This window comes from Clarias gariepinus, chromosome 8 (assembly GCF_024256425.1).
Source record: "Clarias gariepinus isolate MV-2021 ecotype Netherlands chromosome 8, CGAR_prim_01v2, whole genome shotgun sequence".
In the NCBI taxonomy this organism is placed as follows: Eukaryota; Metazoa; Chordata; class Actinopteri; order Siluriformes; family Clariidae; genus Clarias; species Clarias gariepinus.
Genome location: NC_071107.1, coordinates 1,922,354 through 1,949,194, shown reverse-complemented (window position 1 = coordinate 1,949,194; position 26,841 = coordinate 1,922,354).

Below are 26,841 nucleotides of genomic sequence, written 5' to 3'. Positions count from 1 at the left end.
TGTTTGCTCGTTAGGAAAATAACCGTTAAATTAATGCCAATATTAAATGAGGTGCATTAGCTTTAGGAGTGTAGTGAAATAGCAGAAATATCTGAATCATATTGTACCAGCTCGGCAGCGTGCTCCTCAGCCCTCGGGGTGGTGCACGCCTTTTATCACGACCCTTGATGAAAATGTTTTCTGCTACATTACTCTCACAATTAGTAAGGTTTGTATTTTGCAGTTATAGAAATTCACACAAAAATGTTGCCTTGTTTATGGTTTCCCTTCACAGTTCATAGGCAACATAAAAGATTTGCATATAACCATCCATATAACATATTTAACTAAGAGCGCAGGGTCAGCCAGGATACAACGCCCTATGGAGCAGAGAGGGATTAAGGCCTTGCTCAACGGCTCATCAGTGGCAGCTTAACGGTGCTGGTATTTGAACCCCTGACCTTTCGATCAGTAACCCAAAAAGTCTTAGATGTTTGAGTCACCAGTGCCCCAACAGCTATACCACAGAGATGAAGGGAATTGAACCCAGGGTCTCATACTCTACATGCAAAGTATGCACTCTTTTGCGTTGAGCTACAGTACATCCACTCCTAAATAAAAAAAGTGTTCCATGTACAATAAATCTGCTTGGCTGTATTACTGCTCAACAGCATCTCAAACACATGTGTATGCCGCGTGCATGTTCTTAGACTACTATGTCCAAATGAATCTTCTGTATAGGAACACTGTAGGGTGTTAATTCAAAATCCGGAATTGCTGGCTGCATGGTGGATTTTGTAGGGCGAAGGTGCGGCTTAATGCTAATTTCACTGCTACAATGCAAACGCCTAAGAATCACCTTTCTACATATACTAATACCAGCATGTGTGTGATGTGTGTACTATATATTCAAGGTAACTATTTAACAACCGACAACATAGAAAAACAAAAAGCTTAGTTTTTTTTTCCCTTCACTGAGACAGCATTTTCAGTTGGCACACTTTTTAGCATTGAATATAATTTTAGGGTTAAATCCATGCTTATCATCTGTCACAAAAGCAGTTATCACTTGTAGCTTCGATCGCCTGAGGCATCGGTCTGTTGCACAAGAGAAAAAACTGTAATAATAGATGCCTCCCAGCAGGGGCTAGAAGGTGCATGTAAAAAGCTTCAAGGCAAAACAAAGGTGAAAGCCATAATTGTGTTTTAGGGTTGGCACATTAACATTCTCAAAAAACGAAATTTGTCTGGCCAGTGCTACAACATTTTCAAAAAGGCCTAAGGGGCAAATTTACATTATACATCCAAATGTACTGTAAGTGGACGCCTCTACATTATATATGTTCTTATTGAAAATTCCAACCCAAATCCATGGGCATTGACCTGCAGTTGGTCTCTTGTTTTCTGTTTAAACAAAGTGTGGTTGTGACTTTGTGCCAATTTAGCCACAGGAACATAAGCGAAGTTGAATTGGGATATTATGTGGGAAGCCCTGGTCAAGTCAGTTTTCCCAGTTCATCCCAAAAGTGTTCAGTGTGGCTGAGGTCACAGATCTCTGTTGACTCATTAGAATCCTTCTTTAGCAAACCACTCAAAAAGTCAAAGTGGACAAATAAACACCTGATTTAATAGCTGCAATTAATGTTTAATTGATTCGGTTTCACAGCAGTCCTGTGTCACAGGGATTCGCAAAGGTGATTCAGCTAACAAGAGAGCAGAGGTTTACTGTGTAAGCAAACAGGCTTATTCTTTAACTTAGTATATGTATAAGGTAGAGTCTTTGACAACAACTGGCAAGGGTGTCAGATTACCCAAATTGTTTGATAAAGCACTTCAACCTAGGGGCCAGAGGTAGCTTAGTGGTTAAGGCGTTGGACTACAGTTCGGAAGATCCCAGGTTCAAATCCCACAACCACCAAGTTGCCACTGTTAGGCCCTTGAGCAAGGCCCTTAACCCTCAACTGCTTAGAGATAAAAATGTAAGTCGCTCTGGATATCTGCCAAATGTAAACTAAAAGTTTAACCAATGGAATTTTAGACCCTGAACAGAATATTGTTAAGCGTGTTACAGTAATGCTACCGGTGGGGTCACCTTGCATGTTTCCATCAAACCATCCTTCATTACCCGAAGTACATCCAGGGGTGTAGCACAGAACTCTGGGCTTTTTACGTAAGCAGTCATGTTGGGCCGTCTTCCGATCAAGATTTCCAAAAGTCCTAACCACGAATTAAAAGATTAAAAAAATGAAGTGGGCAAGCAGGACCCTATAGGGCACAGCCATGACATGGAGAAAACTACTCTGGTGGTAATGATTTTTCTCTCTCTATGGACTATGGTAGTGCCCTAGTTGAAGGCCATGGTGTATTGGCAAAATCCCAATCTCTTTGCAGCAAAGTAGCTGTTTTTCTGTTTGCTCATAGATCAAATCAGCTAACCAGTAGGGATGTGCTGCATTGTTAACACATCAACTTCAGCAGCCCATTGCCCTTTGACTGCTGAAAATGATATCCCAGAATGCACTGCACGAATAAGGAGAGAACTCCGAAGCCCGCACTGATCTCCGGAGAGAAATGAAACCCACTGTAGGGGCTTGAACCGAGTGTGAAATTTACGAATTACGAGGCACTTCACTGGCGTATTTCTTCAGCGTTCCTCTTCCCATCTCTCCCAGGGCAAGTTTTGATAGTGCAGTGCTGCTCTGAACATGTCCAACATGCCAGGCATTTTATAATGATGTAATTTCGTGCCTCCTAAAGGCTAAAGTATTGGACTCACCCACGCTCTCCCAGTCCAATCTAGTGTGTGTTTAGCAAGAATATTGCCTGGCAACCTTTGCAGCAAATGGGGGATGAGAGGATAGTGGAGTGTATTAAGGCAATTTTATATTTCACGTTTTAGCAGTGTGGAATCGAAAGCCCCTGCTTGCTGGGAAAAGATATTCAGAGACCAAATTAAGAAGATCTTTGATTTACTTTTGGAAGACAAATCTTGGTGAGAGGTTAGTTTGACATTTTAGCATTTCTATGCTATCTTTTAAAATCGACTCTCCATATTAATTTTTTAATGACTGCTAAGCAGAAGGTGATGAATATATAGTTTCTTTGCAATGTGAGCTGATGTCCAGTTCTTTGGCTTGAGGCATCCACAGCAACACAGTGAATCAAAGCAAATATTAGCACATTGGTCGCAGGAGTGTGTTCCAGAATGTCCCTTTGGGTGGAGGAGTTTTTAAGGGCTAAAAATCCTCAACTGACAAACTCTTCTCACTTTTCTATAGGTTTCTTCCACGATAATATACCAATCAAGAACATACTGTACCCCTGTAACAATTACTTGCTAATAAGCTTTTTTTTCAGCATGCTAATTGTTCTTCTTCCAAGCATCTAATAACTCACACGCGGCATAAAATCATAAGAAAAAAAAATGCATATATAAAAACCCCAGTTGTTGGGAAAAAAAGCATCAAACTATGATGTCACTCAATTTGATGTCACTGAGTATGATGTCACCCAATCTAATGTCACTAAATAAAACATTGCACAGAATGATATAAAAAAAATAATAAACCTTAAAAGAACAAGAGCTCTATGATGACATACAGTAGGGCTGATGTCATAGTGCTTGGGCCCTAAAATGACAACATAGAAGTGAGAAATGAGCACAGAAAAAAAAATGTACAGTACCACAGATTCCTAGGACAGTAGTGCATGATAACTAAATAGGCCGACAGAACAGTATTTTAGCACGCCACCTCAAACATTACGTGATGATAGTAAAGGGAAAACTGTTAATTAGCATGTTTTATTATCCCAGCTTGTTTTCACGTAGGACAAATTTGTCTTAGTGGTAATTGTTGAGGTCTGCATCGCATTACGCATATTAAATAAAAACCCGCAGATGGATTTAACAGCAGCAGGTGGTTCAGTAAGCAGTGAAATGAATGATTTAAGTTCATCTCTATAAACAGCGCTAGATCAGACGTGTGCTATTCATTAAAAAAAAAGTGTAATGAATGCTCTTGTGTGTAGGTTTAGAAAAAAATTAATGTTGTAGTCAGTCACCTTGATGCACTCATTAAGCTTTAACATGGCCACTTGTTTTCTATCTGAACTCAAGTTTCAAAAAAAGATAAATTTTAGCACAGAGATGACTAAACTGATTAAAATCTCGGTTATCGTTCAATTTTTTTGTTGCGCTGTTTTTAACTTTTTCCGGTAGTGCATTGTACAAGAATCTCATTATTTGTTCTGCTTTATGGAGTCAAATATTGCAAATGCAACCCTGATTAACTAAGGGATGTTTTCACACTTGGAACGAATACTCGAGTCAATTCTGGCCTTTGTTTGTGGGTAGGGATCGTGATTGCAGGCTTGCTTCCGCATAGAAGAATTCCTTCCTAGCTGGGGATCGATCGAGCATGTCTATATGTCACTTTCCCCTTACACAGCTTTGCAAAATAGTAGGCACTAGGTAACGTTTTAATGTTATCACCACAGCACCTGTTCACTCACTAGAGTTTCTATTTAACTCCAATTAAGCTGTTGTTTATGGGCCTTCGGTTCTGGTGCAGACTGCCAAACCATGATGCTATGAACCCCAGCTGTGTAACTCACAGGTGGTTGCTTTAACTAAAGTTGCACCTTCAAAGAAAACGCAAAAAAATGGGGATCGATCGAGCATGTCTATATGTCACTTTCCCCTTACACAGATTTGTAAAATAGTAGGCACTAGGTAACGTTTTACTGCCAATAACAATCAAGAAACAAACAAAAAAAAGGATGGTTTGAGTACCTGGCTTGTTATTGTGCAGGAATAATTTTACTCTCAAGCTTGCACAAGGCAGTGCTGTGGCTTAATAATTAACACTGTCACCTTACACCTCCAGGGTCTATGGTCTTTGCTCCTTGTGTCCCCTGCTTTGTGTCCTGAGATCACTGGGATGCTCTCGCGGTTAGTGACCCTATACAGTGTAAGCCATAAAATGTGCATTTTGCTATGATGCTCTCACTGCAACTATCTATTTAACAGTGCTCCACTTTTGGGAAAGCCTGATCTGCAGAGATAGATGCCCTGCCTTGAGGCTTGAGAAAGTCTTGCCACATATTTGTTCCATCCGTTAACTAAACCACCCACTCAATAACTCATCGTCTATACTGCTTCATTCTGTATACAATGTCTAATCTGCATGTTTTTGGATTGTAGGAGAAAACTGGAGTACCCGGAGGAAACCCACCAAGAACACAGACCCAGAGGCGGAGTCGAACCTGGAATGTGCTGTTTTGTGCTGGTTTCGTAAATGGATGGAACACATTTGTGGAAGGACTTTTACTTTCTGATGCAAGTGTTGCTGCCTCTGCTGGTCTGATACATTATTAAGGTGTTCTGTCCATGTGTCCACATCAAGCCTTTCCCAGCCCACAAAAACAACAACAACAACAACAAAACGCAAAACCAGTTGCAGCATGCAGTACTGAGTTTCAAGCACAAGTTGCAGTTCCTGTATATCTCCCACACCTTAGCGGATCATGGATCCGCTTTTTGGGCTGCCACAGACTCAAAACCAGGATTCACACTCCACTAAGCATGCCAAACCTTAAGTTCCGAAGTGAAAATGACGCAAAAAACATGAAAGGTCAGTTCTGTCGCTACAGCCACATCTCAGACGTGCTGCTGCTTGCTTGAGTAGGAAATAGTGACATTTCTTCTGTCTAATTCTAACATGTGAGAGTAACTGAATATAGATACAAGCCTGAGTGTCCACTTTCCCCACCGTTCTCGAATTGGGATAACATCTCCCACATGAGGAGATGTTATCCCAATTCGCAAATTGCAATGCAAACTCCAAGGTGGAAAGTGTGGTTGGAGGTAGAGATGAATTCGGGAGATCATCTCCATCCACCTCATCACAGAGACTATATAAGAACCCAGTAATATAGAAGTAACATACACCTTTCCTTCATCAGTCTGCATTACTGTAGCTGCTGCTTTAGTTTAATCATGGAGATACTCGGAGCTACACGTGTGCCGTTGCACAGTACCCAGTGTTGGTGTTGACTTCACCTTATGGAATACCAAGATGGATGAATTCAAAAGCAATCTATTTGTCTTCATGGTACTGGTGTGCCACAGGCAATTTTTCTTATGGAAAGCCTAAGATTAAAGTTTAATTTTCTTGTCTTTCTGAATATTTGATGTAGAAAAGTTGCAGTGTCCTTCAGCTTAAAACAAAAGATGTCCTGTGCGAGAAACAGTGCTGAAAGGAATTCTAAAGGTGATGATGGTTTCAGGATGATCGATTTTCTTGGACAGTGTTTCGTCCTCTGACCTTCACAGACACAGGTATTGGTTTAGCCTCAATACACACTCATGCTATCACTCTTTCGCTTTTGCTCTCATTTAATCATTCTTTCTCTCTCGCTCTCAATGTTTTACTCCTTCCTTTATTTTTTCTTTCTCTTTTATTATTATTATTTATTATTATTATTATTATTAGACTTTTGCTTTGGGACCTACTCTTCCCCTGGCTGAGGCTTTAAATTAAACTCCTGCAAAAAAGTGAGCTCATTTTGGCTGCTCTCCAAGCGACCTAGCTATCCCTCTGTGCCTCAGTGTGGAGACCCATCTCTGTATGAGAGGTGACCACAGCACCTGTTCACTCACTAGAGTTTCTATTTAACTCCAATTAAGCTGTTGTTTATGGGCCTTCGGTTCTGGTGCAGACTGCCAAACCATGATGCTATGAACACCAGCTGCGTAACTCACAGGTGGTTGCTTTAACTAAAGTTGCACCTTCAAAGAAAACAAAAAAAGCAAAAAATAAATAAATAAAAAACACTTAAATGCACACTTCCTGGGATTGAATACGATGGAAAGTGGTTGACGGATTGGGCATTACTGGATGATGGGCCGTTTCCCAACATTGCAAAACATTTAGGTGTTTGAAAAAGCTATTCCACCTGATGCACTTGTCCCAGCAGGCAGGTTCCCTGTTGCTTAGAAGCCTTCATACACTATAGTGGTCCCTTTCTATTATTGGATATAATAAAATAGGTCTGACAAACTGTTACCTGCAATAGATGGACACAAGTCAGGAATTCTGTACCTACATTTTACACTTCCCTATCAAACAGTGCAGCGTGTCAGGGCTCAGTAACAAATCCATGCCTGAGGCTATCCATATCCCGGCTGAATGCATGTCAGTTTTCATTAATATGAAAGTGACATGTAAAAATGTTCAGGAGTTGGTAAATCCGTAAATACAACATGGAGAAGTGAAATGTAGGACGAAATAAACAGTGCACGATCTTAGACGTCATAGCAGCTCATCTAACCAAACACAGTCAAGTGTGATAATACTTTAATCAATGTTTGAGTGCAAACTTTTATTAAACAATCTATAATTGTGCCTGAAACTTATAATGTATTCTACACTATGCATATAAGGCATTCATAATGTTAATGTGATGTTAAATAAATTCATCCATCTATCCTTCCATCCTTCCATCCATCCATCCATCCATCCATCCATCCATCCATCCATCCCTATCCTGTACTGTATATGGTCAAAGAACATCTGGAGCCTATACAGGGGACACCTGGATTTTGCGCCAACTCATCACATGGCACGAGTACACTCTTACTCATACAATATAGGCAGATTAGAAACACCAATCAGTCTACAGTGCATGCTTTTGGACTGTGCGAGGAAACTGGAACATTTGGAAGAAATGCACCAAGTTTGGGGAGAACATGCACAAAAGAACTTCATGCACATGGACTGGAGGGGGATTCAAACCCCAGCCTTGGAGGTGCAAGACGACAGTTCTGACCACTCACCACTAACGATGGTTCTGTCCTAATAATTGGACAGATCTCCAGAATCTCCACCTGTGACACATGGCTAACAAGGAAGGATGTTTAAAGTCAGCACGGCTACCTACTGTATGTGCTAACTCATTATATCATGTAAAGAATATCACATGATGTGCCAGTAATGTCATTTTTTTTTCTACCAAAAGGTCAAACAAGCAACAATCGTCAACCAAACTAAAAATAAACATTAACAAAGTCTCATCTTACTGTATATCAAAATCTATAATCAAGATCTATAAACGTACCCATCTAAAAGTCCACTATTTTGTCATCAGTTGTCTCAGAATACAAATTAAATAATAACCAAAGCTTTTTATAGACTTGGGTAACAAACCTCATTTAAGTCTTGTAGCCTTTGGATTTAAAGTGTCAAAGTGTGAAGAAAAGGTACATTGTCATTTCAAAATGTTTAATCCCCAATTAAGAGTCTATGATATCTTCATGTCTCTAAGTTCAATTGATATCATTGTACACAGTGCAAAACATCCGAGTACATTGAACAACATGGTTTGGGCTTGTCCTCATATTCTCTGCTTCTAAACTAATGCTTTCCGCATCCTAATGATGTTCACTGGCCTCGCTTCAATGCCTTTTCAAATGTGAATCGTTTTGAAACATGGCCAATATTTTTGCACATCGCTGCTATTGATTTTACAGGGCCAGTTTGCAGAAAAACATAAAGCATGCAGTCACACCTGCTCGATTTTACAGCATGAAATTCTCATAAAAAGGTGTTTTCGATTTGCATATATATATATGCATAATGTATAGACCTAGTTCATAACCTGATGCTTAATGCATAGAGTTTCAGGGCGCTTCATGAGCTAAATGAGCTGAATTAGAGTCAGGTACGGGAGCAGCAGCAGAAGGCACTGAAGGGTAGGCTGCAGCAGATGGGAAAGGCTAATAAGGAGGTATTTGAGTGCTCAGTGATGACCCATCTGTTCCCCCGTTGCAGCTTGTGTGTATGCGAGACTTGTGTGATTATAAGATTTTTTTCATCTACATGATATCACACTACTACAATATCACAATTACCAATTCTGATAATTGTATATCACAAGCCTTGGCAATCCTTAGGCATTTTATGTAGAGCCTTCACGATTTAAGGTTGTAGTCCGTCTGCTTCAGTCTTTCTCCCTAACAAATGGCGATGAACCAGTTAACATCTGAAGCTTGAATGGTTTGTGCATGTGTAGTGTCTGATTCCGGAAAGACCTGCCACTTTCCAATTCCTGAGTCATGTTCTCCACTCAGATTTGCAACGCTCTCTCAATCTGGCAAAGTAAAATGAATATTGGAATAGAATCTATCATTTTCATCTTTTTGATGATATTATTTATAGAATTGATTCACCTGCGTTATTGAGTTTCTCGCACAAAACACTGTGGATGTGCGTTTAGCTTTTCCAATACCATTACAATTTTCTACGGTTTAGTAAGGTTTGGTTGATGTTTGTAGAAAACCCACGAGCCACGCTGCATCCTAAGCCAGCAGAGCAGCAACTCTGCATGATTATTGAAATTGAAGAACTTGATGTGATATGAGGTAAATATTTACTGCGTGAGCTGTGAAGTGGTACATCTAAAGAGTGTAGCATCAACACAAACCGCTCTGACTGCAATTGATTACTTCATCCCTGGAGGGGTTTTTATTTACGTGAACTGGAGTGTGGAGAGAGCAAGGAGTGTGTTAGCCCTAAGCAGGAGGGCAGAATTCCTGCGGCGAGTGTGTGAAGGGATGGTAATTTAACAGAGCGGTGCACTGAGCCTTTTCTCCCACATCTCCATCATGATAAGCTGCACTACGGGCCTGATTAGTGTATTTGCCAGCTTCCAACAATTTGTGTACCTTGTGGTGCTGCTGCCTCCGCCACGTACTGTATGCGGTGATGTGCAGAAGTGCGAGGCCGGAAGCAAGCAGGTATAGTCAGTGGCTTGGCAGTGATTGAGATTAATCCAGAAATTGTAGTTATATTAACTTTAATATATTAGGCAATACCAGCTAGAAATAATCCTTAATCATTATCCAAGAGAACAAGAAGCACGGAATTAAATATTGGGACTTGGATAACTAAATGCATTATAAGACTATAAGATCTAAACACAATATGGCATAAGCAGGGGAACCTTCCGTGCCATGCACGATATTAAACCATGACCTCTTAGTGTATTACTGATGTACAGTAGCCTTGGAAGTCATGGTCCCAGCTCTCGTCACCGCATTGACCAGCTCCTCCCGTGTAGTTCTGGGCTGATTCTTCACCATTCTTAGCATCATTGGTACCCCATGACTTTGGCTGATAGTGGGGTGCACAGGTGTCTTTACGACAGCTAACGACCTCAAACAGGTGCTACTAATTTAGAATCATGAGCAGAGTGTAGCTGGACTATTTAAAAGCAAAATAACACGTCTTTGAGGGTCAGAAATCTGGCTGATAAGCAAGTGATCAAATACTTATTTGACACAGTAATTCACAAATAAATAGTTTAAAAATCATACAAAAAAAATCATTTTTTTGGATCGTAGACCCCTCCATGATATATATATATATATGAACTAACAGAAAACAGCTGGGCATTATAAAGTGACAAAAAAAGTCAAGAGTGAACCAGGAATTGAGGACACCACCATGACAAAATAAGAGCACAAGCTAAGGGAATTCACAAGGCCTGCAAATGTGCTGAAGCAGTGTTCATAGTGCAAGAATCAGTGCTGAAGCAGCATCACACCACTGTTGCAATATTTGATACACTTTATTGTACATCCATTCTTAAATCATCAACTATTTTAAAAATGTTCTGCTTCCTTTAAAACCGTGAAAGCAACTGCATGAGGTCACAAGTTGGTTGGAAAGCAATCAAAACAACCATGGAGGGCTGAAATCTGGTAAAAGAAAAAAAGGCTTTTTAAAGTCTTTCCAGCTGTCTCTTAGGGTGATTTTAAACTATGGATTTAAGTACACTTCACCCGGAAGTCCAATACATTTACATAATGTGAACAGTCTGTACCACACCAAGCACTTGGATTTCTTTCTCAGATTTTCACCCTAATTCAGTCTTATAACATTCCCAACCATCATTAGAAAAGTATCACGTTTCCTCTGAGTCACTTGACACCCGTGTTTGGCTGTAGAGCTGTCAGTGATGTGAGATCGCTAAGTGCCTCCCCTCCCTCCCACTTTAAGAGGGCTCAACCAAACAGTTGTCTCTAGACGCCCGGCTGCGAGAGGCTACAGCATCACCCGGGACACGAACTTGTGATCTCCAGATGATAGGGCGAGCACCATACTGCTAAACCACTCCTGGGAAACTCGAAAGTTTCCCAAAATGTAGAAGTGGCCTACTGTTTAGAATACAATGGCATCAACGTCATTTGCTTCCTCGCATATCTGTGTGTGTCGAAGTTTCTGGGAAGCTCAAGGGTTTGTGTGGAGTACTTGTGGAAATGGTGGTGGCAGTTTTCAGTAAGAGAAACTGAAGGCAAGTGAATATTAAGAACATTAAAATGCAACAGAATGGCAGTGCTTAAATTATGACTTATCTCTTACATTACTGACTGCCTACAGAACGTGGGAACTATCAGCAACATTTAACATGACCTGAAATTGGTTAGCAGAAATGTAATGCTATCATTATTACAGTCAACAAAAGACTGGTAAGCTGAATACAGAATGTTTTTCTATAAACAATATAGCATGTAAACAGATGACTTACTGTTTAATCAGTCACGCACAGGAACATGCATGCACAGCGGATCATCCAAACCACACAACAAGGTTTTATGCCTTCTGACGCAACCCTACCATTCAATCTGGACTTGATTATTGTTTGTTTGATTACATGTTTATTTCCTTTGTAAAGTTGGATATTTTATCATGGAGTTTAAGGAGATTGACTCGCTTTTGGAGCCAGTGATCCTTGTGGTCATTCTTGGAACTGCACGTTTTTGCACTTGAGTGTTGGACTCACTGAGCGTCTGCTTTGCGACAATGACAATTGTTAAAAGCGCTATACAAATAAAACTGAATTTTTCAGAATTGTGTGACCACTTGGCTCGACCTCATCCTCTGCATTGCACAGTCATAGCTGATCAAATTGGGTTGGCAGTTGAAAAGGTCGCTCATGACATTTACATTTAACCATTTGGTAGACTCTCTTATCTAGAGCAACTTATAAAAAGTGCTTTGAAGTTTCCATCCTTGGATAGATCCTTACACTGGTTACTAGGTTACTAGCATCTTCTCTAAAATAAATAGATAGATAGATAGATAGATAGATAGATAGATAGATAGATAAAGTACTTTATTAATTGGTATTAATACTGTATAATGTTGGATATAACTAGATTGAAGGTTGAAGACTGAATGTTTCTTCTTTGTATTTATTAGCAGCTCCCAAAACCAACCAGGTTAATATTGGCACCTGCTGCATCAGGTTCATATGAATCAAAGATGGCACCACTAATGCGGAAGCTGGCCAGTGCTGGAGAGGGGAGGAGGACTAATCATACCTGCATGGGCATGGTACCAAGTAATCATGTTTTCTGTGACAGCAGGCTTAGTTGTAGTGAGAAGTCCTGGTTGTTAGGTTCTGAGCCATGATTCTTTGTTTCTGTGTTTTCCAGTGGTATAGTGATACTTCCTGGTTTAAGTGCTCACCGTTTTTATTTTCTAGTGTATGAGTATGGGAGTATCTCATGGAAGGAGGGACTCTCACTGCCTGCCTATCCTCCAACCCGTGCCATGGATGATGGCAATAATTATTCGATTGCTCTTAATAAATACCTTACTGAACATCTTGCGTTTTCTTGGTGTATGAAACTGAGGACCTTACTGAGATTTTGCGGGGATGAACCCTCCCATGAGATTTGCACAGGGACGGTTGTTGACTTTGGCAAGATGCTGCTCAGAGCTTCTTCCTCTATTCTCCCAAACACTTCCTTATAGTCTCACTTTCTTATTCCTATACAATTCTGTTTTCCTAATTATTTATTCTCTCAGTATATCTCTGAGCACTCTCTTTCTCATGCTTTTCTTACTTTTTTTCTTCTTTATTCTATCTATCCATTAATCTCTCTCCTGTCCACCTTTTCCTCCCCCCTCCCATCTCTCCTGCCTCCATCTCCAGCTAACCCTGCAATCGATCCCTTGCCTTCATCCCTGTGCAGCTTTGAAAACACATTTTCCTCCTCTCGGTTTCTTTCTCTCCATCCCTCTGGTTCTCATCCCTCTCTCCCAACATGCCTAATCATCAAGACATCTGCCAGAGGGAATCTGGTATCTGCTCTGAGCCAGCACTGAGCTAAAGGGAAAGAGAGAGAGAGAGAGAGAGATACAGACAAAATGAAAGACCAATAGGGATACAGACAGAAGTCTGATGAGAAGATGAGAGATACAAATAAGCAGAAGAGAGAGAGAGATGCTGACAGACAGAAAAAAAATATTCAGAGAAACATGACAGAGAGATAGAGATAAACAGAACGAAGAGGGACAGACGGACGGGAGAGAGCTACAGAGTAGAAGCAGAGATGGGGAAATTCAAGCTAGACAGACTGTGAGGAGAGAGAACAGGTGTCCACTAAAAATAAGGAGAGATGGAGACAGATGAAGAATGCAGACAGAAAGGAGAGGGAACAATACAGAGAAATATAAAAGAAATTGAGTAAGCTAGATCAAAAAGAGAAAGCTCAAGAAAAAGACAGAGATAAAATTAGGAAGAGATGCAGATTGCCAAAAAGAAAGGGATAGACAGAAAGAAACAGAAAGAAGAGAGCGAGAGATATAAGGAGAGACAGAGCACAGATCTTGGCCTTGCTCTAAATCATCTAAACCCTGGTCTTCCATTAGTTTTCCTGTCTCGGTTGTGGTGTGTAAATCCACCTATTTCTAGCCATCTTCACTCTTTCTCTTCCGCTCTCTCTCTCTCTTTCTCTCTCTCCCGGCATCGGTTCACGTCTCTCTGTCGCTCCAACTCCCCATCTGTCTTTCTGACAGTCACTTGCTAGATTAATGGACCACATGTGGCACAAGACTAAGTGGTTTAGGAGCTGACCGCAGTACAGAGCAGCTGAGCGAGTGTATCGGGGCGGACTGTGGGGCGTTTATGGATCTGGGGTCTCTGATCATGGTGCGTGTGGCCGTCTGGTAAGCCCCTCGTGTCACTGCGGGTGGAATCTCCCAAACAGCCAAAAATGGTCAAGTCTGACTGTTTGAACTGTGAGTTACGTGCACTTTCATCATACAGTGTATGGTGTTTGGATCAAGCAGTTTGTTAGACGCTCTAGAGACATGAACATGAGGCTAATCAGTTCAGGGTGTAATCAGAATAAATATCAGCTGTCAAATAATTTAGACATGACAGCAGGGTATTTGTAGTGTTTGGACGTATGAAAAAGAAAAGCGTGATTTATATAAGAAAATTATGAAAATCAAATCTAAATATGGAAAAAAAAAATACATTACTGTTAAACCTTAAAGGATTATATTCTCACAAGGCACTTCTTTAAGTACACCTTCCTAGTACTAGAGTGGACCCCTTCAGCCATAATTCAAGTGTTCCAGGAAAATCTTCTCGATCTCCACCTTTACACCACCACCAGCCCAACTCTTTCATACAGTACAAAGCTTTATGGCTCCGTGCTTTCGTGTTATTTTTAGTAAATTTGGACCTGAATGTTACAACTAAAATCAATACTTATCAGACCAGACAATATTTTTCCCAACCATCTATTTTCCAATTTTGGTGAGCCCATGTGACCTGTAGCCTCAGTTTCCTGTTCTTAGCTGACAGGAGCGGCACCCAGTGCAGTCTTCTGCTGCTGTAGCACATCTGCTTTAAGATTTGATGTGTTCTGAGTTTAGTGATGCTCTTTGGCATGCCTCAGTTGTAACAAGATGTTGCCTTTCTATCGTTTTGAACCAGTCTGGCCGTTCTCCTCTGACCCCTGGCTTCAAACGAGGCATTGATAAAAATGCCGCTCACTGGATACTTTTTTTTTTCTTTTTCAAACCATTCTCTGTAAATCCATGGTTGTGCATAGTTTAAAAAAAAATCCCAGTACATCAGCAGATTCTTGAAAGACTCATATCAGCCTGTCTGGTACCAACAACCATGCCATGTACAGTACAAAGTCACGATTTTCGATTTGCAATCATTTGAGAAAATCATGACTGATTATATAAAGATCAGTTGGAAATAATACATAATAAGTGGCCAGTGGCCAATACGTTCCTACTTCGATTATCAGCATTGTCTTTTTACCTGAGGTTTAAAATCACTTGCTGCAGATAAACACAAGTATCACATTTGTCACTTCACTTCACTGCTAACAATGCTGGGGGGAAAAAACAAAAACAACAAAAAAAAAACTGCTTTACTCAATTCTGTTTTTCCTGTTATACGATTGCACGTTTACATGCACCATTCATATCACAAAATTAACAGATCAGCGTTGCTTCCAGGTTTAATAATGCATTAACAGTTCTTAATCCAGCTCCAGTGATCTCCAAAGTAGTTTCCTCTGTTTTAAGCAGGAAAAAAATTTAACCAGTCACCTTTTCCTTTGCTAGGCAGTGTAAAATAATAGCTAAATTAGACTACGTCCATGATATTTTTATACGTAAAATATTATCCAGTGGTCCAAACCAGCCACAAGCCTGACCACGTTGCAAAGACATGCAGATTAGGCTACTCTATTTGGAACACAGAGGTTCCTAGATGGATAAATGGATGTTTATTTCTTCAGAATAGTTATTGTTCAGCTGCTTCCAGATTTTTCTTTGTTTGTTTTGTTTTGTTTTCATATTTGAATTATAATATATACAAAAATAAATACACTTCCATAGTGAGTTTCAAATGCAAGAACTTTCATTCTGACTGAACTACATGTAAAAAGAAACACGTTTCTTTTTTATACACGAACACATGGTGATTGAATTTTGCGTACTTTTCTATTCAGTGTTCTGCCCTAGAATTTGAAATAAAAAGGCTCTCAGGTGGAAAAATATTTTTTCCTTTTTTACAAGGGTCTGTAAACATGTCACTTTAATATTCTTTGGCAAAAAAAATTGCAATTCCGTCTCATTTTAGATAAGATTAAGATTTTAGATAAGAATATTGGCACCTGTTGCTTTTTTTCTAATTTGCTTTTCCACCATTATTACCTACTGTGTTTCTTAAGAGGATCTCTGTGAGTTGGACAATTTTAATAGAAAATAAGCTGGTGACCTGTTTTTTAAAATCTAATTTTTGAAAATCAATTTGCAAATTTCAAGTGCTATTTTATTAATGGATTAGGTTTTTGCATAATAAGTAATAACTACTCGTGGCCATTAATAACAGACACAAATGAATAAGAAGTGCAGGAGCTTAAAAGGCATTAAACAGAATTTGCTCACAGCTAAGACAGCCAAGTGTGTGTGTGTGTGTGTGTGTGTGTGTGTGTGCCAAGATGGCATTGTCAAAGCGTGTAACCTATGCCAGTTTAAAACTTTATACTCAATACGGTGCACAAAACTGGCAATGTTAATGTAACCGATGTTGATTAAAATGTGAGTAGTTATTGCGTTCCATTTAAAGATAAGAAGCAAATAAAGTGCTTTAGTGTGTTTGTGTTTGTGAAAGATAGAGAGTCCAGATAATTGTGTGTTGTACGTGTGTGTGTTTCACATGGCCTTGTATGCCGGCTGAAGAGGATACACACATTTGCCCATGTTTACTCGTACAGGGGTTGAGATTTATTTTTGATGCTGTGATTGAATTTTAATAATGTGTAGCGAGAGTCGTCTCACTCGCAGTTCCTCAGCCACTGTTTACTGAGCAATCACTGCTTAATTTACAACATTATCCCAGCAGCTGCTGCACGTCCACTCCCTCCCTCTCTTTTTCTCCATCTCTCTCTCTCTCTCTCTCTCTCTCTCTGGACACATGTGTATGCATACAAATGTGTGACTGTGTGTTTAGGATAATTATTTTCTTCTTCATGAATTAGAGAAGTCCAACATGAGAGCCATGGATAAAGCATCATTTGTGTATTAAAAAAAGAGAGGTAAAAACGAGTGCATTCAAATGAGATATTAAAAGGAACATTAGGTGAAGAGAAACTGATTAAGAAGAGCTTGATTTAAGCCCTAATTTAACCTCCACTCATGATTTATTAATATTTAATTATCTCATTTTCTCTCTGCCTTCACGTCTACTTTTGGTTTGTTTTTTTTTAATTTTTTTTGTCTGCTATCTCCAGTACCTGCTGTACTACTTATATTCTGAATATAGATATATTATATGAGGTCAGACACTGATGTTGGACGAGAAGCTCTGGCTCGCAGTCTCCGCTCAAGTTCTTCCACACAAAATTCGCTCTATGTCTTTATGGACTTTCTTTCTGCCCTGGTGCGCAGTCATGTTGGAACAGGAAGGGCCCTAGCTTGGTGTGTGTGGGTCTCTGGTCAGCAGCTGGAATAGCCCCTTTGCAGCTTCTCAGCGGTGTGCAGGATACCAGGGACACGTCATTGCCAGCTCTTGGCTTTTGGGGTGTGTAGGTGTCTAATCAGCTGCTTCAGGGTGGTGTACAGGCTACCTATGGTGTGTTATTGCCAGCTCCACCATTAGGGTGTTTTGGGTCCTTGGCTAGCAGCTGCAGCACCTTGTTTCCTGGCTTCGCAGTGGTGTGCAGGCTGTTTATTTGTTGGTGGTTTGAGTCGGTCGCCTTTGCTTATACTGCAGAGATTTTGGCTGTGAGCAACTGTTTGACCTGAGTGGCCCGGTGACCAATACCTTGTTTGTTTAGCCTGATCGAGTTTTGTTTATAGTTTCTTTGCTTTCTTTCTTTTCTTTTTCTTTAAGTATAGTGTCAATTGTTTCTTGTTAACATTGAGTATGGTATATTGCTTTTCTTATTTAGACTTATTGTGTTGTGTGTTTTTGTGTCTGGTTGTTTAGGCCCCTGAGCTGGAAGCCTACTGTAGCTGTTCTAGTACCATGGTGTCAGGAGCACGGAGTGTGGATTGGTTGTGATTACTAACCTCACTGTGATAATTAGTGGAGTATTACGCCGTTTAGCTCGTCCAAGCTATGTTCCATGTCTCTGCCCTCCATGGTAACGGACTTGTGTGCCTGAGTCGATTCAGTATTTAGTTCCCCTTATTGTAAAGGGGTGGCGTAATCAGCATTAACATATATTTCTTAACGCTCTGGGTATTCATAGTGAATTTAGACCCGTGCCCCTCACCACACTGGCAACTGCCAAACCAAGACTCGTCCATCGGATAGCCAGACAGAGAAGCCTGATTCTAAATGTTTCCACTGTGCTATAATACCACTAACAGTTGACTGTGGAATATTTAAAAGCGAGAAAATTCCACGATTGAACTTATTGCACAGTGGCTTATTACGGCGGTATTAACTGTACCACCATACCATGCTGGAATTCACTTACAAATGTTTGTAGAAGGATAAAAGGATGAATTTAATGATTTGGATGCGTGAATGAATACTTTTGGAAATATAATGTATATATACAGTATTTCATATACATATAAAGATGGTTTTTAGAATTTTTGTTTGTCTGTTTGTTTATGCATGCATTATTTAAAGACTACTGAACAATGGGGTTTTCAAAGATGTATTTGGCTGAGCTTAGGGTAAAATATAAGCTTGTTTTCACGCAAGCGGCCAATGGGAAGGGAAGATATGCTAATTTGAAATTTTTATAATATATGATATATACTATAAATTAATAATATATTAATTTTAAAAGTGTTTGTTTTCATTTTCCAGAGCTGTAAACCATAATCATCAAAATTAAAACAAAAAAGGCCTGACGTACTTCACTTTATCTTCAATGAATCTAGAATGTAATATTAAAGTGTCATTTTCTAAATTAAACCATGAAAAATTGTATTTTTACGATACCTATTTTATGTAACAGTGTGTTGTAATATAACCGTATTAGGTTAGCCTTGTCCATGATGGTCGTTTTCACACTTCTGGAAAGGCTGAAAAGTAGCAATAACTCAGAGTCTTGAAACCATTGCTTTAGTTTCCACTGAGTTCTGCCGAAGTCCGAATCAGATCTGGAAGCAATCCTTGCTTGGCACCACATGCTGCGTGAAGAGATTGGTTCAACTTCTCATGTTAGTTTATGTTCCAAGGTTTGTAGAAAAACATTTGACATACCAAGAACCCGACTGTTGGAACCAAAGGAGAAATAATAATAATAATAATAATAATAATAATAATAATAATAATAATGAAATGATTAAAACAGATGAAACTACAACCACACATTTGAAAACCTGCATGTACATGTTCATAAAATAGACTTAATAATAATAATAATAATAATAATAATAATAAAAAAGATCCATGGTTTGAAAGGATATTCTTTGATACTGTATTAAAGCAAATCTGCTATTTTAACCTCATCCTTGAACTAATAAGTTAATGCTGCAGTCCACTTTCCCTTTGATGTTGTAAAGTCAGATCTCAGATTTATGTCATTTTTGATTTCTATGGGTTTAAGCTACCCATGGGAACAAGTTGGGAAAAAACATGGATGGCTCTGATATTCATCTGTTATTATCTTTTGTTATCTGCCCAACTTACTGTTACCCCTTACGTTACCTCAAGACAAAAGTAAATACAAATATGCGCCAAAATATAGTACTGAACTGAAAAGACAAACTATATTACCTTAATGTCATTGGTGAGTTTATTTCTCCTAAAGAAACTAACATACTGTACACTCTATATTTGCATGTTCATTTTCCATGGTATGCAAATGTGTATGTGCACTGGCTCGCTGTAGACAGTGTTCATATCGCTCACGCAGATTCTCAAACATATCTCGGAACAAAGATTGCTGCAGACTCCTGCAAAGGGAGACGATTTGCTCATGTAATATTGACCGAGTGCACTAACAGAATGGTGAACTTTTGTAACAATAAGCAACATAACTGTGTAACTTGGTGATGTCTTATTAAATCTCTCTGGAATTGTTTTCCTTTCTTTTTTAAACTCATTCCTTATTCACAACCACTTCTGTATAAGTGGGAATAAAACTAAAGACCCGTTTACAACAATAATTGCACAACACAACTTCTTTTTCACTACTAGGAACACCTGCGGATGGGACGACAAACGCAAATGCACGTTCAAGATGCACGAAATTTCATTACGGTATATTTTGCCGCATACTGTAATTCTGTAAATATGTTATAACTCATTTAAAGGGGATTCAGTGCGCAATTTTACTTATTTTTCACTTTAGATCTATATTCAAATAGGTCTCTAATGTGCGTAAAAATGCTTAGAAAAGAGCTTAAACAAGCCAATTAGATTTTCCTAGTATTGTGGTCTTCTATAAAAGGGTGTGGCTCAGCCATAGCTCATTTACATAGACACTGAAACCGGGAATTTGGGGGGGAGTGAAATAAAGTGAGTTTGAATAAGCATTAAAAAAATGCATTATCTGAGGATCATTTCCGCTGGAGCATTAACACACACACTTTGGGGAAGCTCTGAGTACTCTGTTAACTTGTTAAAAAAAAAGTTTAATATGGGACCTTCAAGGGTAAGAAGTGCTACAGTACGTACCTTGTTAATTGTAGATGCTGTGAGCAGCTGTATTGATTTTTTTGCTGCTTGTTGAAGTCTGAGGTAAAGAGTTTAGCAGTAGGTATTCCAAGGTGAGACGGCATTTTTTTTGTCTAATTCCTAGTCTAAAGACAAAATCTCAGAGTTACGACCTTTAGATAAATGCAGCCCCAGAATCAGTCCTCACATATTCAGGACACATGTGAAAAGGGCTTTATTATCTTTCTGAATGGTCAGTGATGAGATCTGTGTTTTGGATTGAACATTTATTGGACTTGCTGCTGAGCCAGTAAAGACCTTTTGACATTTGTGTAATTTTACATCCCAGTCGATAGCAGCATAAGACCTGCAACGAGCGGGGTGAGTTCAAAATCATGGGCTGAAGTACAATAAAATTGATTTGTAGTTTTTACCTCCTTAAACCTGCTTGCATGCTCTTGTATTTTTAATAGAGAGGTGAAGGTTTGTGGTTCTTTATGTGCTTAAAAAGAGGACCGGCATACTTATGGAGCTCTAATGTGCACTGGTTTAAAATGCAAATCATCATAGTACGTTTCCAAACCGTCCTGATTACAGCAGTAAATTAGTGCTTATAGATTGGAGAGTGTCAAAGAGCTCAAGAGAATAGAGTGAAAAATGAATTTAAATATTAATAAACATGCAATTTTATGCTGTTATAGACAGAACAAATATTGGTAGTAGTGGTAAACGATTGCATGAACCACATGCAGTTAAGATGGTTTTTATATGACACAAAACTTGCATATAAATGCGCCATATTCAACTTTTCTTTCCTTTTTACCTAAACAGGGCGGGTAAAAATGAACTATGCAATCTTCTTCTTTGTCTTTGGGCTGTTCCCTTTCAGGGGTTGCCACAGCGAATCATTTGCCTCCATCTTACCCTATCCTCTGCATCCTCTTCTCTCACACCAACTAACTTCATGTCCTCTCTCGCTGCATCCATAAATCTCCTCTTTGGTCTTCCTCTAGACCTCCTGCCTGGCAGTTCAAACCTCAGCATCCTTCTACCGATATATTCACAATCTCTCCTCTGAACACGTCCAAACCACCTCAATCTGGCCTCTCTGACTTTATCTCCAAAACATCTAACGTGGGTTGTCCCTCTGATGAACTCATTCTTGATTCCATCCATCCTTGTCACTCCCAAAGAGAACCTCAACATCTTCAGCTCTGCTACCTCCAACTCTGCCTCCTGTCTTTTCTTCAGCGCCACTGTTTCTAAGCCGTAGAGCATCGCTGGTCTCACCACTGTCCTGTACACCTTTCCTTTCATTCTCGCTGATACCCTTTTATCGCACAACACACCTGACACTTTTCTCCACCCATTCCAACCTGCCTGTACCCGCCTCTTTACCTCCTTTAAACACTCTCCGTTGCTCTGGAACGTTGACCCTAAGTACATAAATCCTGCATCTTCTTCACCTCTGCTCCCTGTAGCCTCACCGATCCTCTTGGGTTCCTCTCATTTACACACATGTATTCTGTCTTGCTGCGGCTAACCTTCATTCCTCTGCTTTCCAGAGCGTACCTCCACCTCTCCAAATTTTCCTCCACCTGTTCCCTGCTCTCACTACAAAGCACAATGTCATCTGCAAACATCATAGTCCATGAAGACTCCTGTCTTATCTCATCTGTCATCCTGTCCATCACCAGAGCAAACAAAAGGGGGCTTAGAGCCAATCCTTGATGCAGACCCACCTCCACCTTGAACTCTAAAAATGAACTATGCAATATTAGTATGATATATGGCTGGGATAACATCAGCGACCTTAGTTTCATGCAGGATGGTGCACCACCCAGTTTTGCTCTTACTGTGTGTTCGTGGTTAGTCCAGCATTTTCCAGGACTTTTGGCTGGGATGACGCTGACCTCAAGAAAGGCCTTGCAGGTTTCACTTCATGGATTTTCTTTTTTTAAAGCAAAGAAGGAGATGTATAGGACAAAACCTCTTACACTGGACGACTTGGACTTGGAGGCACGGCTTCTCAGCAGGTTCTCAGCAATATCCCAAACCGCTTCCTGCAGAAGACTGTGTTCTATCCCTGGCGGTTTGAGAAAACTGGTTGACACCACCGGTGCCTACAGTATGTTGAAATTTTAGGATTTGCTTTCATTTTCTAATTTTTCAAATTTACAATTTTTTTTAAATAAATTTGTATTGTAAATATGGACTTTTAAACTCATTTTTTAAATGTCTGGTTACTTTTCACCCACCCTGAAGTATACAGCATATGAACTAGATAGCATTGAACATTATGGCATGCTCAATGAATGTCATTTAAAATTCAGTCACTTGCAAATTAACAAATGACATACGCTGTACAATGTCACTTTTTGGAAATGAAAATAAATTACACCATAAATTATTCAGAGCCATTTTCTACCTCATGTATCTAGGGTCATTTGCTGAAAAGGTTTAGGAAAGATGTTTGATTAGACAAAAGGCAACATCGAAATAGAAATTTCTGCTGTGTACAGTGTTTTCATACAAAAGCATGCATTCATTAATATGTCACATGCTGTTGACCTGGCTGAGGGCATTTTGAATGTGTGTGCATTGTGTGTGTGTGTTTTGTAAATGTATATGTATATGTACTGTATATGTAGGGATTATTTTGGAGTGTGTGAAACCGAAAAAAAGAACATTTTACAGCATTTTGAGGACACATGCGTGTAGGTGTTAAGCTGTCGCAACACATCTCACTGGCTGTCCATTCACTGAAAACACCATGCTTGGCTTTCACGTCTGTTCTCCATGGCGCGTGTTTACATGTTCCACGTGCCAGGACTTCAAACGAGTGGTTTCCCTAGAGCGGGGCTAAAAAGCTGAGAACACCAGCAGGACGGCAAACAGCACGAAACCATCCCAAAGATGAGCCAGAGCGAAAGAGAGGGATATAAGAGGCAGGAAAAAGAAATAAATGGGTTTTGAGTGGAGAAAGATTCCTCATGATGAGTGAAATGAACGGATGGATGCGGATGACCCTGAGGATGAAAGACTTAAGGAAAAGTGCAGTGGTTGAATCAAAATGAAGGATGGAGGGAACGAAAACAGAAAGATCAGAAAAATGGGGGAAAAATGTGCTGGAAATCTTTGTGTCATTGCTTCATTGCTCAGTCAGAGAAAGCTGAGAAAGGTGAGGTGTCTAATTTCCCCAGTGCTTTGAGTTTGAGCTGTGATGGTGTGGTGAACTGCTGCCTCCCTAGAGGACCTTGGTGGCACAGAAGGAGGAGGTGGAGGTGGAGTAGGGATTGTGGGCTTCCTCTAGAAAAAAGCCTACGGCCCGTTAACCTTGCTGGCACTGAGGGGGAGTCATTATAGAGCGGACAGCCGCACTCTGTCACTGCCACCTCGCAATCCGCTGCCTTCACTCTTACTGCCTGTCTGCTCCGTGTGAAAGTGGAGGGGAGGAAGTAGAGGGAAAGAGAGAGAGGGAGAGAAAGAGGGGTGAAAATAAACAGGAACAACAGGGAAGTCAAACCAGGACTTTTGATTGTGCAGTATAACAGAACACAGTAAAAACTACCTCTATTTCTCTATACAAGCTTATCCCAGCGGTACACTTGTCCTTGGATATTATAAAAGGGAAAAAGTTTTCTCAGTATGCCGGAGCCATGATTCACGTCTATGATGCTGGCCTCCCAGGAACCCCTTTAATGGCCCAAACATGTGGACTTGGACTCCCAGCCGAGTTTCTGTAACGTGCAAGTGGTGTTGGTGAATAATCGCGTGTACGGTTCCCACTCTTTCTTCCGCAGGTTGTTGATACAACAAGTTATCCATCAATTTTCAAGGATCAGACCTCGTCAATCAGGGACGTACGACCTTCAACTGTTTTACTGCGTTGAAGAGTCTCATCACCGTACTGCACTTGAAGTCTTGAAGTCCTGGTTTGGCTTGAACACCCCTTACATTATTAATAGCAGCTCCATGGTCTCAGATCTCTGGGTTCTCTGGCTTCCTCCCATTTCCCCCAAACATGCCGGTAGTTGCATCATCTACTCCCTCCTCACACCAGGTGCTCCCAGGACATCTCTGCTTAGCTGCTTAACAACAAGGCTTCTTAGGGTTATTCTCTTCCTCTTCTTTGTCTTTCTATTATTATGTGCAGCAATACTGATACAAATCATCGTGGAACACACTAAATGCTCTTCAGCACACTGAAATCAGGCCGTGATTTACTAAAGGCCAGTTGAAAGTTGGAAAGGTTTTCATGCAGATATATCTCTTGAGCTGAATGCACACTTGTCTGCAATCTTTTGTTGTCCATAAAGATCGTATTTTATTAGCCTTGTAGGTAGGGTTATGCTTGATGGATTATTACTCATCCATATATAACATGTTCCTGTTCCTTTTAAGATCCAAACATATTGTATAATCAAGTTAGCGATAAAACACGACGGGGTGTGTGCGTCATTAGAAAATAATTAACAATAAGGTGTTGGGTTACTAATCAGTGTGAGTTGCTGTGAACCTTTTGAAGGTTTTCTATAAGAGTACGTCCATAGTGGTTTATTCCACTTATAACACAGCAGTGATTATGACATTTCTTAATTAAAGAAAATGAATTATCTGAACTTAATCAACATCTTCGGACCATTTGATATGAACATATTTAATACAAAATTTCCCTCTAAATGGTGTTTTCTCAACTTGCATAATTTTATATTTATTTGCATGAAAAAAAAAATGAATCATGAATTTTTAATCATTTTTATCCGGCTGCATTCACAATTAGTCTCTTTATCTGTAATGGTTGTACTCAGGGCCTTAGTGTTATCAGAACTGAATGAATTTCCGTTGTGGAAAAGGATTCTTGGAAAATATGGTGCTTTAAACCCTCTATTGATGGACTGATGCAGACCAAATCCTGAAGGTCAGTAGTTTATCAGCACTTACGTTTTTTATATTCATCCCTTATGGACGTTCTCTCTCTCTCTCTCTCTCTCTCTCACACACACACACACACTCACACACTATTAAAAGTCTACAGAACAAAAAAAAAATTGTACAAACGGCTTTAAAGTGCCAGCACATGGGGACGGATGTGTAAAGCGTTCCTCATTTGTAAAGTTTGGAGTGATCGCTGATTGCTGTGGGATTAAATAAATTTGCATCATTCTCATGTTAACTGGAGGCCAAGTGGACCTGCCAAAAATTTAGAGTGCATCCACTCTAGAGAGCTGCTGCTGAGGAAACTCGGTTCCTTCTTCCTATTTTTATATCTAAGTCCAAAGACTTGAAAATGACTTTGTCTCTTTAAAGCTTCTTTCCGTCTTTTTCCAAGAGTTTCCATGATATATTCAGGATGCGTTTCTGAGACGATCCTAGTGTCCAATTCAAGAGTAATGATTTAATTTCTTTTCTTTAGCAAAGGCTTAACTCTGAGGAATACAATTAATTACATCTCTTCAACTAGTGCAATTGGCTTATTTGTACTGCTTATGGAAATATTGCCACAATAAGGTGCTCTGTGTAAATGTTTTCTACTAACACATTTCGAGTCCTGTGTAGCTTAATAGCTTTGAAATGAACAGAAGATTTTCATGTAGTTTCATCCCCAAAAAAATCTGACTTTCATTAATTATGCAGAGCTAATTAAGGCTGGCGTTACAGGCCAGGTTCATGTGGGCCGCGATCCACAGACCGCCACTCGACAAACTCTTACTCTTACTGACAGAAACTTTTACTTTTTCTTTTTTGTCGTTCTGGATTTTTATAGGAATGCACAAAAGGTTTTGTAAGCATAGGTTTTAAAATGCTGTTGATCTCAACTTCACCTTTTCACTTTAAATGGCACGTGTTTGTGTCAATACATCATCGAGTAACTATTTTATACCGTACGTAGTTAAAATGTGTACCATTTTCATCTATTTTTGCATTACCATGTTTTAATGAATATATACAGGCGTCTGGATTGATTAATATATAATATCTTTTAGGTAACTAGCTGAAGTTGTTGCAGTCGTTAACAGGAAAAGAGTGGATAGGTTAAAGCTGAAAAAAAGCTGATCAATAACCTTGTTTACACTAAGTTGTCCTTCTTTGGTGCTCAGACAAATACACTCCCTGTTCGGTAATCGGAGAGTGAATCACAGATGAGAAATGAAAAAAGTAGATAAATGGATAAAGATGAAGTTTTGTCTTAAAACGACTTCAGCGTGTTAAAATTCACTTATACCACTTCAGCGCTGTTATTTCAGCCAAAGTGACAATATGAACTAATCCCAGTCAAAATATTCACTTTATCTTTTCTAATTAATATCTATTGGTGCAGGTGTTTGTTTACATTGAGACAGTAGCGCATTAGTAAATTATTTTTAAGTAGATTATTAAATCCCACACATAACTGTTCATAACATCACTTTT